Raw genomic sequence first — 12,215 nt, 5'->3', positions numbered from 1 at the left:
TTTCTTAAAAGTTTCCAAGATGGCCTTTTCGGCTTCATCCTTCTTGGACTTAGCATATCTGCTTGGGAAAGGCAAAGGAGAAGAAGATGGATTAGTAATAACCGAATTGAAAGAGTTAGAAACTTGTCCTTTAGGTTTCGGTTCTGCAGTAGGAGGTGTCACATGAGCCTTAGACGTTGCAGGGTCCTCCTCCTCCTCTAATGTTGACGTTGAAACCTTCTTAGGAGGCTTTGGAGGGTCTACAAGGGTCTTACCACTCCTTGTAGTGACGACCTTTGCTTGCTCAAAGTGAGGATTAGGGATGGTACCACTTGGTAATTTTCCTTGCTCATGAAACTTACCCATAAACTCCACAACTTGACTCATTTGCTTCTTCATCTCATTCACATCCGTGGATATGGCATTGATCTGATTCCCATGATGAGTTTGACCTGCAATTAAAGCTTGAGTAGATTTGGTTAGAGTTCGGATCAATTCATCATTAGAAGAAGAAGAAGAAGCATTTGAATTATAATTCGAATTGAAAGGAGTAGGGTTAGGAGGTTGAGGCTTTCGATAAAAGCCTTGAGGACGTTGTTGGAACCCTTGAGGTGCACTTTGAACGTTGTCATTGTAATTCCAACGAAAATTGGGGTGATCCCTCCATCCAGGATTGTAGGTATTCGAGTAAGGATCATTCCTAGGACGTTGGTACCCTTGTTGGAAACCTATGGCGTTAACACCTTCCTGTCCTCCACTTTCCATGAGTTGAGGGCATTGATCAGACACATGCCCTTGCATTGAGCAAACTCCACACACCATAACTTGTCCATGCGCTCCCTGAGACACAAGAGAAGTAAGTTTGTTAATTTTATCCTCCAATTGAGCTAAAGTACTTACCTCATGGACCCTTTCACGTGTGGTGGTGGATTTGGGCCTAGAGCTTCCATATTGTTGTTGATTCAAGGCCCTATTCTCAATCAGAACCATTCCAGCCGCAGGTTCCTTGTCAACAAACGATCCACCAGAAGCTGCATCTAGCATGTCTCTTTCCAAGTTGGTGAGCCCATCATAAAAACAAGTGAGCAAGGTCTCATCCTTCATGCCATGTTGAGGGCATTGAGTGGTGAGAGACTTGAACCTCTCATAGTAATCTGCGTAGGACTCATCTTGCCCTTGTTGAATTCCACTTATCTTCTTCCTAAGCATGATGATGCGAGATGTAGGGAAATACTTCTCAAGAAACGCCTTCATCATATCAGCCCAAGATGTAATCCGTCCACTTGGCAACTCGTAAAGCCATTGCTTTGCCTTGTCAGCCAACGAAAATGGGAAGGCTTTTAACTTCAAAATATGCTCATCAGCTCCTTGAGGCTTCATGCTAGTGCAGATGAACTGAAATTCCATCAAGTGGTTGTTGGGATCTTCCATAGAGAGTCCATGGAATGTAGGAAGACGATGAAGCAATCCAGACTTCAACTCAAAATCAGCTGTTAATCCCTCAGCTGCAGCAGGGTAGGTTATGCAGGTTGGCACTCCCCCAGGTGGGATGACGGATGTAGAGAGTTGCCTTATGGTGAGAGCCATTGGTGGTGGTGGTGGTTGAATGACTAAGAGTGCACGAGGTGATGGAGGTGGCGTTTGGTGTGGTGATGGAACAACTGAAGTGTCAGAAGCTTCTGATCCTCCCTCTACTCTATTCCCTTCACTATCTAATTGAAGCTCACGAAATTGAAGTGGAGTGGTAACTTGGACGTCAAAGAGATCCGAGTTTTTCTTAAGCTTTTCAATCCGTGCTTGAATGACGTGGAGGGGCGTTTTGGTGTGCTTGGGTGGTTCAGACGATCCAGACATTCATTGATCCTGAAGTAAGATAAAAGAATAATGTTAGTAAGGTATAAACATGACGTGGACCAAGGTACACACATTAAAACGTCACATATATACAAGTATACACATGGTCAACGAAAATTATAGTGGTTAGTTACAATCTTCTACAACTTTCGAATTAATCAACTTCAATAAGAGATTTGTAAGTCAAGGTTTGGACGTGCGGCCCAGAGATTCTAATGTTAATACAAGTCTCCCCCCCTTTATCTTTTGGTAACTCTTTTGGCACAGAGCCAGGTAGTAGAGGAACGATTTTGGCGGAGCTACTCCCACATAGTGGTTTTGGCCCTCTTGTAAGCACTTCTCGTATCCAATCAACCTAGACACCCTGTGTTACTAAGGTGCGCCGCAGAGATAAAAGGAGTTGCTTGACAAGTATTAATAAAAGAACTCTCACCTATTCCGTTATGACTCACATCCTTCTTACCAAAACCAATTCTTTCGAAAATTGTCTAAGTGTATGACTTCAATAAGACATCATGAACTTTGTTTTGGACGTGCGGCCCAAGTCCTTGGCTATACACATAGTCTTTTTCAAATCCTTTGGGCAACCTTACTGAAATGGCCAGTGCGGGGGAGGACGAACACGAGAGGTAGAAACCATTTTGGCACAAGCTACTCCCACATAGTGGTTTAGGCTCTCTTGATTGCACTTCTGGATTCAAAACCCATCATGGACGTTGTCCCCTTCCTAGTCACCATTTCACATAGGCTATACTTACTTAGATAAGAAAAGGCCTAAGTGCAAGACATTTTTCAAGTGTTAATAAAAGCCGCCCTCAACCTTAAAAGACCTGAATCAGGTGCTAAGAAGGGGTTAAGGCTAGTATCAACAAACGAGACTTCACCTATTCCATAATAGTTCAAAATCCCTTACCAAAATCATACCTTAGTGGCGTTTTCATCACATGAAGACTTTTCAATCCCCGGCAACGGCGCCAAAAATTGATACGAGCAAAAGCATTCGCCAATTTAAACCCTGAAAATGTCGAGCGTTAGTATAGAGTAAGCAGGGATCGTTCTAAACCGGGGATTGAGGGTGCTAACATGTGAGATAAATTTAAAGAAAAGAATATACAAGTTTACGAAAATTATAAGTATAAATAAACATGTCGAAATTTACAAGAAAATACAAAATACAAGTTAGAATTAGATTAGAAATCCATGTATAACACAAACACATATTACTATTCACGGAACACTATTCACGAATTTAAAAACAATTATTATTTTATTTAACTAGGTTAACATGCTACCTAAAATTCTAAGTTAATTTTATTTATTTACACAAACAAGAAAACATAAAGATGGGGGTTTTTAAAGATTGAAAACATAAAATTTCCAGAAAACAAATAAAGAACAAAAACGTTTATTTACATAGGTGGGAAAAGAAGAATTTTCGAAGAACAATTTTTCAAGAACTAATCAAGAACAATCCATTCATGCAATCTTTAATCTTTTAGTTACCATGGAACGATATCAACCAAGAAACAAAGTTACAAGCGCCCAATGTCCCTTATATGACTTCCCTTTACACAATTGAGTAGAACAAGTGCCTAAACAATATACTTCAAATGCAGGTATCACACAATCAAAGCAACTCATGATCTCATGCATTCGAATCATTAAGCACAAGTGAAAGTTTAGTCAATAAACATGCAAATTCAAGTACTCAAAGCAAGTCTTTTCATTACATGCATAATCTGATCTCGACCTTTGTACAAAGCCTTTACTACTTTAACGAATTAGGATCAACAAGCGTTCACCTAATTACTAGCTCCAATTACATGCAATCATTCTATGTTGCGCACCAAAGAACAAGAACACATAAAAGTTCTCCATAAAACAAAACCAGATTATCATTCCATATTTCGGCAACTAATAAAGATCAAACACGCATAAACCAATCAATCATTGAAAAGAACATCCAAATTGCATTCAAAAATCAGATTGTTAACTCATGGTTTCGGTTTTTCACATAAAAGAATCAAAACAGAAATTACAACCACAAGCATACTAAACCGTGAAGAAAACATAGGGAAGATGGTAGAACAACCCTTGATCACGTCCCAAAGACCCAAAGCAGCTCCAAGGTGGTGGCACAAGGTGAAGATCACGGCAAAGATGGAGGATGGCACGGCTAGAACTTGCAAGATGCGAAAACCTGAAACTTGAGAGCAAACCGGTGAGAAACGAAATTGTGGAGAATAATGTGCGACCCCTGGACGTCTAATACACAAGGTATATATAGGAGGACGTCCCAAGGCTCTCCCAATTCGTTTCTACTTGGTTTCTCTTAGTTTGAATTGATTTAGGACTTCTTTCTCCCAAAACAGATTTCCGGCAGGATTGACCTCAGTCCACTAAAACGGCCATAACTTCCTCTAGAAAATAGCTATTGACTAACCGTAAAAAGCTCTGGAAACTAGACATCCGTAGCTTTCCAACCATATAAAGATCATAATTTTCTGAGCTCTGAACGATTTTTGACACTCCGTTGAAGTTGACTGATCTGCACAGGCAGATTTCCGAATCTGTAATGGATTTGACTTTTGAGGCACAAGTTGAGTCCAATTCGGTTTTCCTTCACATCACATGCCTCTCACATGTCTTCCACGCCTATTCTGAAGTAGAAACATCAAGAACTTGATAGAACCTTCAAGAAATTCCAATCCTTACTCAACAAGAAGTCCAAATTCCACATTGCTTTGAAATCCGAATTCCTTGTTGCTTTCTCTTCCATGTGCACGGCATATGATCTTCTTGAGACTTCTAGATGCTTCTTGTACATTCCATAGCTCTCCTAGTATGAGTAGAACTCCATATGCAAGTAGGTTTCCTAGTTGAATACAAACTTCTTTTCTGCGATTCTTCTACACTCTTCCGGAACCTTCTTGAGTAATCCTTATCCAACAGGGACTCCTTGTCACACTAGTATTCCTTATCTGAGTAGAATTGGGTCTCCCTATTCAAGTAGAACTTCTAATTTCCGCGACTTAAGAGTTTGAATCCAAGTCAGCTTCTGATTCCTACTCCAACTAGGATTCCTTTTCCTAGTCAAACTGGGAAAACTTCCATTTCTTCATTTCTTTCCATTTCTGCGCCACTTGTGCCTTCCTTAGTCATTTTTGGACCTTGAGACTCCATTTTCACCTGAAAAACACTAACTAAGTTAAATTGATCAAGATAAAGGAAATAACTTAGCAAAATATAGGGTTTAAACATTATAAACGTCGCATTTTATGCTCCTATCAATTCATTTGACCCTAAGTGAGCTGTTGAGCTAAAATACTTTCTTTTTGAGTGCTTAATTGATAATTCTAGAATTTCATGGCTGTATTTGCAAAACCTCATCATTCTTTGAAATCCAATGATCATGTGCCATAGATTTTAATGGACTAGAGAGTACTAGAACTCGGCTGTTGTGACTGTCAAAACTTGTATGCCATAATATGCACTGATCCTGGATAGGATAGAAGGCATTAGGGTAACCACCATAGCCAAACAAGCATGTGTCCCCAACTGTGCCCGTCGTGGGACTCCTTAGAATGAACCCTTTTGAGCCTACGTTGAAAACCTTTGTTTCATCACCCTCACTACCCTACCATGAGCTTAGTACAGGATATCTCTACCCTTGTCTTAGGGACTTAGTAGAGCATGACATAGTATGTAGGGGTGACGATGAAAGACAAGTGTGGGGTGGGGAAAATCCAAGAAAAAAAGAAGAGAAAGAGAAAGAAAAAAAAAAATTTCCGTAAAAAAAAAAAAAAAAAAAAAAAAAAAAAAAAAAAGAAAGAAAATGAAAATGAAAAAAAAAAAAAAAAAAAAATGGCAAAAGAAAACTCTTGGGAAATTGTTGAAGTGTGGTTTTGGACTTTCAAATTTGTAGAAGGCTCAAAGTTGAAAATTATGCCTTTGTCCATTCCCATGTTGGTTAGAGTGAAGGTTTAGCCCAAAACAATAATATTTGGCATACAAAAATGATGACATAAGGTGGTCCTTATGTGCTCTGCTAGGTCCTTAGGATTTTTGTATCCTTAATCTTCATTTCGAGAACCCTAGCTTAGCCCCATTACAACCTGTTTTAAGTGCTAACTTGATCCTTGAGATGGGCAGTCTTTGGTTAGTGGAGTCAGTTACGCAGTCGAGCTTATGGTTTAGGTCCATTTGTGCACTTAGTCATTTCATGAGGTCTTTAATAATTCTTCACAAAATGCATTTATTGATGAAATATGCAAGCTGTTTGTTGCCTTACAATTTATTCTCTTGCATATACTTGAGAGTGAAGCTTTTAAGCATAGCCATTTCTGAGAGAAAAATCGAGAGTATGCCATGTGAGTTTGGATTGGACTTGTTCGAAACATGCTATCATTCACTGTATAACTTAAGTTCTCCATATCTTGCTTAGTCATACAAATGTCACAGGTTTATTAACCATGGAATTATCTATGCAATTTTTATTAAGTGTTTAACGTGAAAGCCATGAGTTTGGAGTCTCTGAGACAACAGTTAGGGGAAGTAGAGTCATTTACTTGTTTTTTTTTGTTGTTTGTTGAGTCGTTGTTTTGTTTTGTATTTTTGTTTTGCTAAGGGACTAGCAAAAGCTAAGTGTGGGGTAGTTGATAGGAGCAAAAAAGTGTGACGATATTATTAATTATGTGCCTCATTTTAGCCTTATTTCTCCCTTAGTTTAGTGTTTTGAGTCATTAAGTCATTTTGAAAGTCTTGTTGAGTGTTTGGAGTGAAATAGGCGAAAAAAGTAAAATCCATGAAAAATCCTAGCTGGATCAGGATTCCTCACTATCGACTGTTTTTGCGGTCTTTACATTATTTTAATTCCCTTTATTTTCTCTAGAAAATTCTGATATTCTCCTGCTTGTTGTAGGAAACGTTGCCTGGTGGAATCCTTGGAAACAGCAATGATGGAGTCATAAAATAAAGCATTAAGATATTTGACCAAGCAATGAAGAAGGGAAATAAAAGAGAAAGACGTTTCAGCTGGAAAATAAATAAGAGAAAGACGTTTCAGCTTGGAAATTAAAGGAATTGCCCCATTATGAGAGGAGTTAAGGCCATAAAGAAGACGTTTCAGTTGGGAAAGCCAACCAATGCTCCCCTATAAATAGGCAACATCCAGAACATAATTTGCATCACTTCCCAGCCAAGATCACTTCCCAGCCAAGATCACTTCCTGGCCAAAAACCATTCCAAGACTGCCCAATTCACTCCTTAAACTTCCATCACCTACAAGACCGTGACACCATCCATCCATCAATCTACAAAGCTCTAAGGCGCTGAGTCAAGGACGCTCCACCACCATCGCAGAGACGAGTTCATCACCGTGTTGCTAAGCCGCTGAGGAAAGCTTCAAAGTGTAACTATGACTCTACTTATAATTTTTGTTTCGGTTTTGTGTGTTTCAATTTGCAAGTTGTGTAATTGGAGACATAAAATTTTCAGAATATTTTTATTAATATTTTTGAGATTTTCAGTTTATTATTGAGTTAATTTCGAGAATTCTTTTATGATGCATGTTACAATCTTGTGCCCTTTTATGTGTTTTGGTAATTTTCAGAGTTTGGTTCATAAGTTTGCATGCTAGAATAACGGTGAGAGTTCTTGTGTGTTTGCTTAATTTGCCAAGAGTAATTGTTATTTGTTAAGACGCTGAGTTAAACAAGTAGCAATTAGTTCTAAAAAGTGGTAAAAATCATGCTTTAATGATTAAATGATTCTGAAAATTACGTGTTAAATTCTATGTGTAATGGTTAATTTGCACGTGTGAGTTGATTCGAGGGTTAGATAATACTACTAGTTAAGAGAATTACGCTGAGTGTTTTCGAAATTTAGTAGTATTAGGCTTGGTAAGGACTTTTCCGATCCAAACCTACATTAGAACGAATCAGATAAATGGATTGATCCGCTGAGGCTTTTCATTTTGGCTCTTATCTACGCATTTAAGATGGGCACATTTTTGTAGCATGTTGAAATGAATTTTCTGTTTTTACACTTAGTAATTTCTTAGTGGTATTGGTCAAGGTTAGGGAAGTCGATCATTGTATATAATTTTATTTGTTTTGTTTTTATTTTAAGTAGATTAGGAACCAAATTTCAAAACCCCCCATTTTATTCTTTTATTTGTTAATTGACCTTTTTGTGTAGGTGTACCCTACAATCCCCGGACTGAACGATCCCTGCTTATCCTATACTGACAACTACATTTTGCAGGGTTAAATTGTGAGGCTATTTAAGCCGCATCAGCGACCATGAGAGGTAGAATCCATTTTGGCATGAGCTACTCCCACATTGTGGTTTAGGCCCATTTGTAAGCACTTCTGGATTCAAGAACCTGTCATGAGCGTTGTCCCCTTCCTAGACACCATCCCACATAGGCTATACTTACTTGGATGAAAAAGATCCTAAGTGTGAAGACAGTTCAATGAATATTAATAAAGGCCGCCCTCAACCTTAAGGGACCTGGACTAGGTACCAATAAGGGGTTTAGGCCAATATTAATAAACACGACTTCACCTATTCCTTCTTTAATTTACAACTCACAATTAAAATTCGTATTCAATAATATAAATAACAACCTAAGTATTTAACTACAAATTAACTAATTAACTAACAATTAAGAGAATTACAAACAATTAACAAGTAAATATTTTTTTTTCTTTTTTTTTTTTTTTTCGAACATAACATATAACAAAACAAATATTCACAATATGACAAATGATTTTTCAATCCCCGGCAACGGCGCCAAAAATTGATGCGCCCGAAAGCGAGCGCATAATTTAACCCTGAAATGTCATTAGTAGTACGTAATAAATAGGGATCGTTCTATTCCGGGGATTGAGGGTACACCTGTCATTGTCAAACAGTTAAACAATTAAAATTACAACAAAGTATAATTTTCACAAAGATATTCACAAATATAAACATTATTTACGAAAAAGGGGGGATTTTGTTTTTGATTTTCGAAAATTAACCTAAGTAAAGAAAACAAATAAAATGCAAAAACATAAAAACACAAATGGAATGAGAGAACAAAGATGAAAACCGAAACATATGATTAAAATTGACTCAAACCTGATTCGGCTGAAATAGCCTCACAATTTAACCCTGCAAAATGTAGTTGTCAGTATAGGATAAGCAGGGATCGTTCAGTCCGGGGATTGTAGGGTACACCTACACAAAAAGGTCAATTAACAAATAAAAGAATAAAATGGGGGGTTTTGGAATTTGGTTTCTAATCTACTAAAAATAAAAACAAAACAAATAAAACTATATACAATGATCGACTTCCCTAACCTTGACCAATACTACTCAGAAATTACTAAGTGTAAAAACAGAAAATTCATTTCAACATGCTACAAAAATGTGCCCATCTTTAATGCCTAGATAAGAGCTCAAATGAAAAGCCTCAGCGGATCAATCCACTTATCTGATTCGTTCTAATGTAGGCATGGATCGGAAAAGTCCTTACCAAGCCTAATACTACTAATTTTCGAAAACACTCAGCGTAATTCTCTTAACTAGTAGTATTATCTAACCCTCGAATCAACTCACACGTGCAAATTAACCATTACACATAGAATTTAACACGTAATTTCCAGAATCATTTAATCATTAAAGCATGATTTTTACCACTTTTTAGAACTAATTGTTACTTGTTTAACTCAGCGTCTTAACAAATAACAATTACTCTTGGCAAATTAAGCAAACACACAAAAACTCCCACCGTTATTCTAGCATGCAAACTTATGAACCTAACTCTGAAAATTACCTAAACACGTAAAAGGGCACAAGATTGTAACATGCATCATAAAAGAATTCTCCAAATTAACTCAATAATAAACTGAAAATCTCAAAAATATTAATAAAAATATTCTGAAAATTCCATGTCTCCAATTACACAACTCGCAAATTGAAACACACAAAACCGAAACAAAAATTATAAGTAGAGTCATAGTTACACTTTGAAGCTTTCCTCAGCGGCTTAGCAACAAGGTGATGAACTTGTCTCTACAATGGTGGTGGAGCGTCCTTGACTCAGCGCCTTAGAGCTTTGTAGATTGATGGATGGATGGTGGTCACGGTCTTGTAAGATATGGAGGTTTGAGGAGTGAATTGGGTAGTCTTGGAATGATCTTGGCTGGGAAGTGCTGCAAATTCAGTTCTGGACGTTGCCTATTTATAGGGGAGCATTGGTTGGCTTTCCCAACTGAAACGTCTTCTTTATGGCCTTAACTCCTCTCATAATGGGGCAATTCCTTTAATTTCCAAGCTGAAACATCTTTCTCTTATTTATTTTTCCAGCTGAAACATCTTTTTCTTTTATTCCTCAACTGAAAACGTCTTTTCTCCTTTATTCCCCAATTGAAAACGTCTTTCTCTTATTTATTTTTCCAGCTGAAACATCTTTTTCTTTTATTCCTCAACTGAAAACGTCTTTTCTCCTTTATTTCCCTTCTTCATTGCTTGGTCAAATATCTTAATGCTTTATTTTATGACTCCATCATTGCTGTTTCCAAGAGTTCAACCAGGCAACGTTTCCTACAACAAGCAGGAGAATATCAGAATTTTCTAGAGAAAATAAAGGGAAATTAAAATGTAAAGACCGCAAAAATAGTTGACAGTTAGGAATCCTGATCCAGCTAGGATTTTTCATGAATTTTACTTTTTCCGCCTATTTCACTCCAAACACTCAACAAGACTTTCAAAATGACTTAATGACTCAAAACACTAAACTAAGGGAGAAATAAGGCTAAAATGAGGCACATAATTAATAATATCGTCACACTTTTTTACTCCTATCAAAACCCTAATATTGTTCATCTAAGTCATGAGAAAGGAGTTGATCATGTGAAACATTCGAAAGCAAATGAATTCCCATTTTTTACTTTTCAATGCTAATTAACCTAAGCGAAAGCACCTAGATTAATCCTATCAAACATGCAATCAAACCCTAGAAAGCTAGTCAATCATGTCATGTTTAACGCATTACACATAGAGAAAGGCTATCAACTCAAGTGTACAACTTAGTATGGAAAAGTCCACCTAATTGCAATCCTCGTTAATTAAATTCGATCTTTGTACAAAACCTTTACTACTTTGATTCAAGTTTACACAAAACGAAAAGTCGATTTCATGTTCTTAAACCTAGCACCAATTATATTGAAACCCTAAGTGTTTGCAACCACATAAGATTAAAATACAAAAGTTATCTATAACGCAAATTTAATTAAACAAACCCACATAAGCAACTCTCGAATCACAATAATATGAATCTGAAAATTCTCAATTAATCATAAAAATTCCAGAAATTAATATTTGTTCAAACACATATGTCAACTAGTTCATAACCAACAAAATTCAAAGCAAAGGTTACAAAGGAGAATCGGATTACACCGTGAGATGGGGATGGTGATGAACGATTGATGTGGTGGTCTCTTGAATCTCGAAAGCAAGCTTCAAGGTTGGAGATGGATGATGGATGCTCACGGCTATGCTTCTTCTCCCTTGGCCTTGCTTGAACTCGTGGAGATGACTAGAGGATGGAGAAACTCACGGCTATGCTAAGAAGATTTTCTGATTTTTTTCTAAAGTGTAAATTGTATGGGGGAGAGGAACCCTTGACGTTGAGAAAGGGGGAGTTTTATATAGGAGCATGGCTAGGGTTCACAAAGCAATCAGAATTTTCCACATAGCTTCAACCAATGATAATTCGCCAAGTAAGCTTGTGATGTGGTCCAACCAATCATAGAATGCCAAGTAAGCCTTGTGATGTGTTCCAACCAATCATAATTCTCTAAAATACCTCCCTAATATTTAATTGCCGAATTTCCTTGAAATTATTCTGATTTTCTTCATGAATTTCGGCCAACATTCCTTTAGGGAATTTAGGGATGAATCTAGACGCCTTTTTAGCTTTTCCTTGGTGCACACATATTTTCCTTCCATAAATATCTCCCTTGAATCTCTCTTGGCGTCATCTCGTTGATTATTTCTGATTTTCACGTTGGCAATCACACCAAATTATTCCTCCAACAATATTTCTTTCCATAAAAGTCTCCCAAGAAAATCTCTCCTTGAAATCCTCAATCAATCATCTTCAAATCCCACGTTGTCACCTTGTTTTTCCTTAAGTATTACACGGCAAATTTAATCCCCAAGGAAAATATATTTTCCTTTTTTTAAAAAAACTCTTCCTTGATTCTCTCCTTGCCATGTCATCTTCATGAAACTCCTCGTTCCATTTATGAACTCAATTCTGCTTATTTATTCCAAAAACCTGAAAATAGAAGCTTTCTAAAATAAGAAATGGAAACTTTCTTAAACTAAAA

General features: G+C 37.2%; 1 non-coding gene across 1 annotated transcript; it reads left to right on the top strand.

The window, feature by feature from the left end:
* The first annotated feature begins 1,081 nt into the window (after nt 1-1,081).
* LOC112183167 lies at nt 1,082-1,188 on the top strand. The gene has a single exon (XR_002929758.1). It is a non-coding gene; the product is annotated as a small nucleolar RNA R71 (small nucleolar RNA).
* The last annotated feature ends 11,027 nt before the right edge of the window (nt 1,189-12,215 follow it).

This window comes from Rosa chinensis, chromosome 1 (assembly GCF_002994745.2).
Source record: "Rosa chinensis cultivar Old Blush chromosome 1, RchiOBHm-V2, whole genome shotgun sequence".
Taxonomy (NCBI): Eukaryota; Viridiplantae; Streptophyta; class Magnoliopsida; order Rosales; family Rosaceae; genus Rosa; species Rosa chinensis.
The sequence above is the reverse complement of the archived record's forward strand: the minus strand, read 5'-3'. Positions and strand labels throughout refer to the sequence as shown.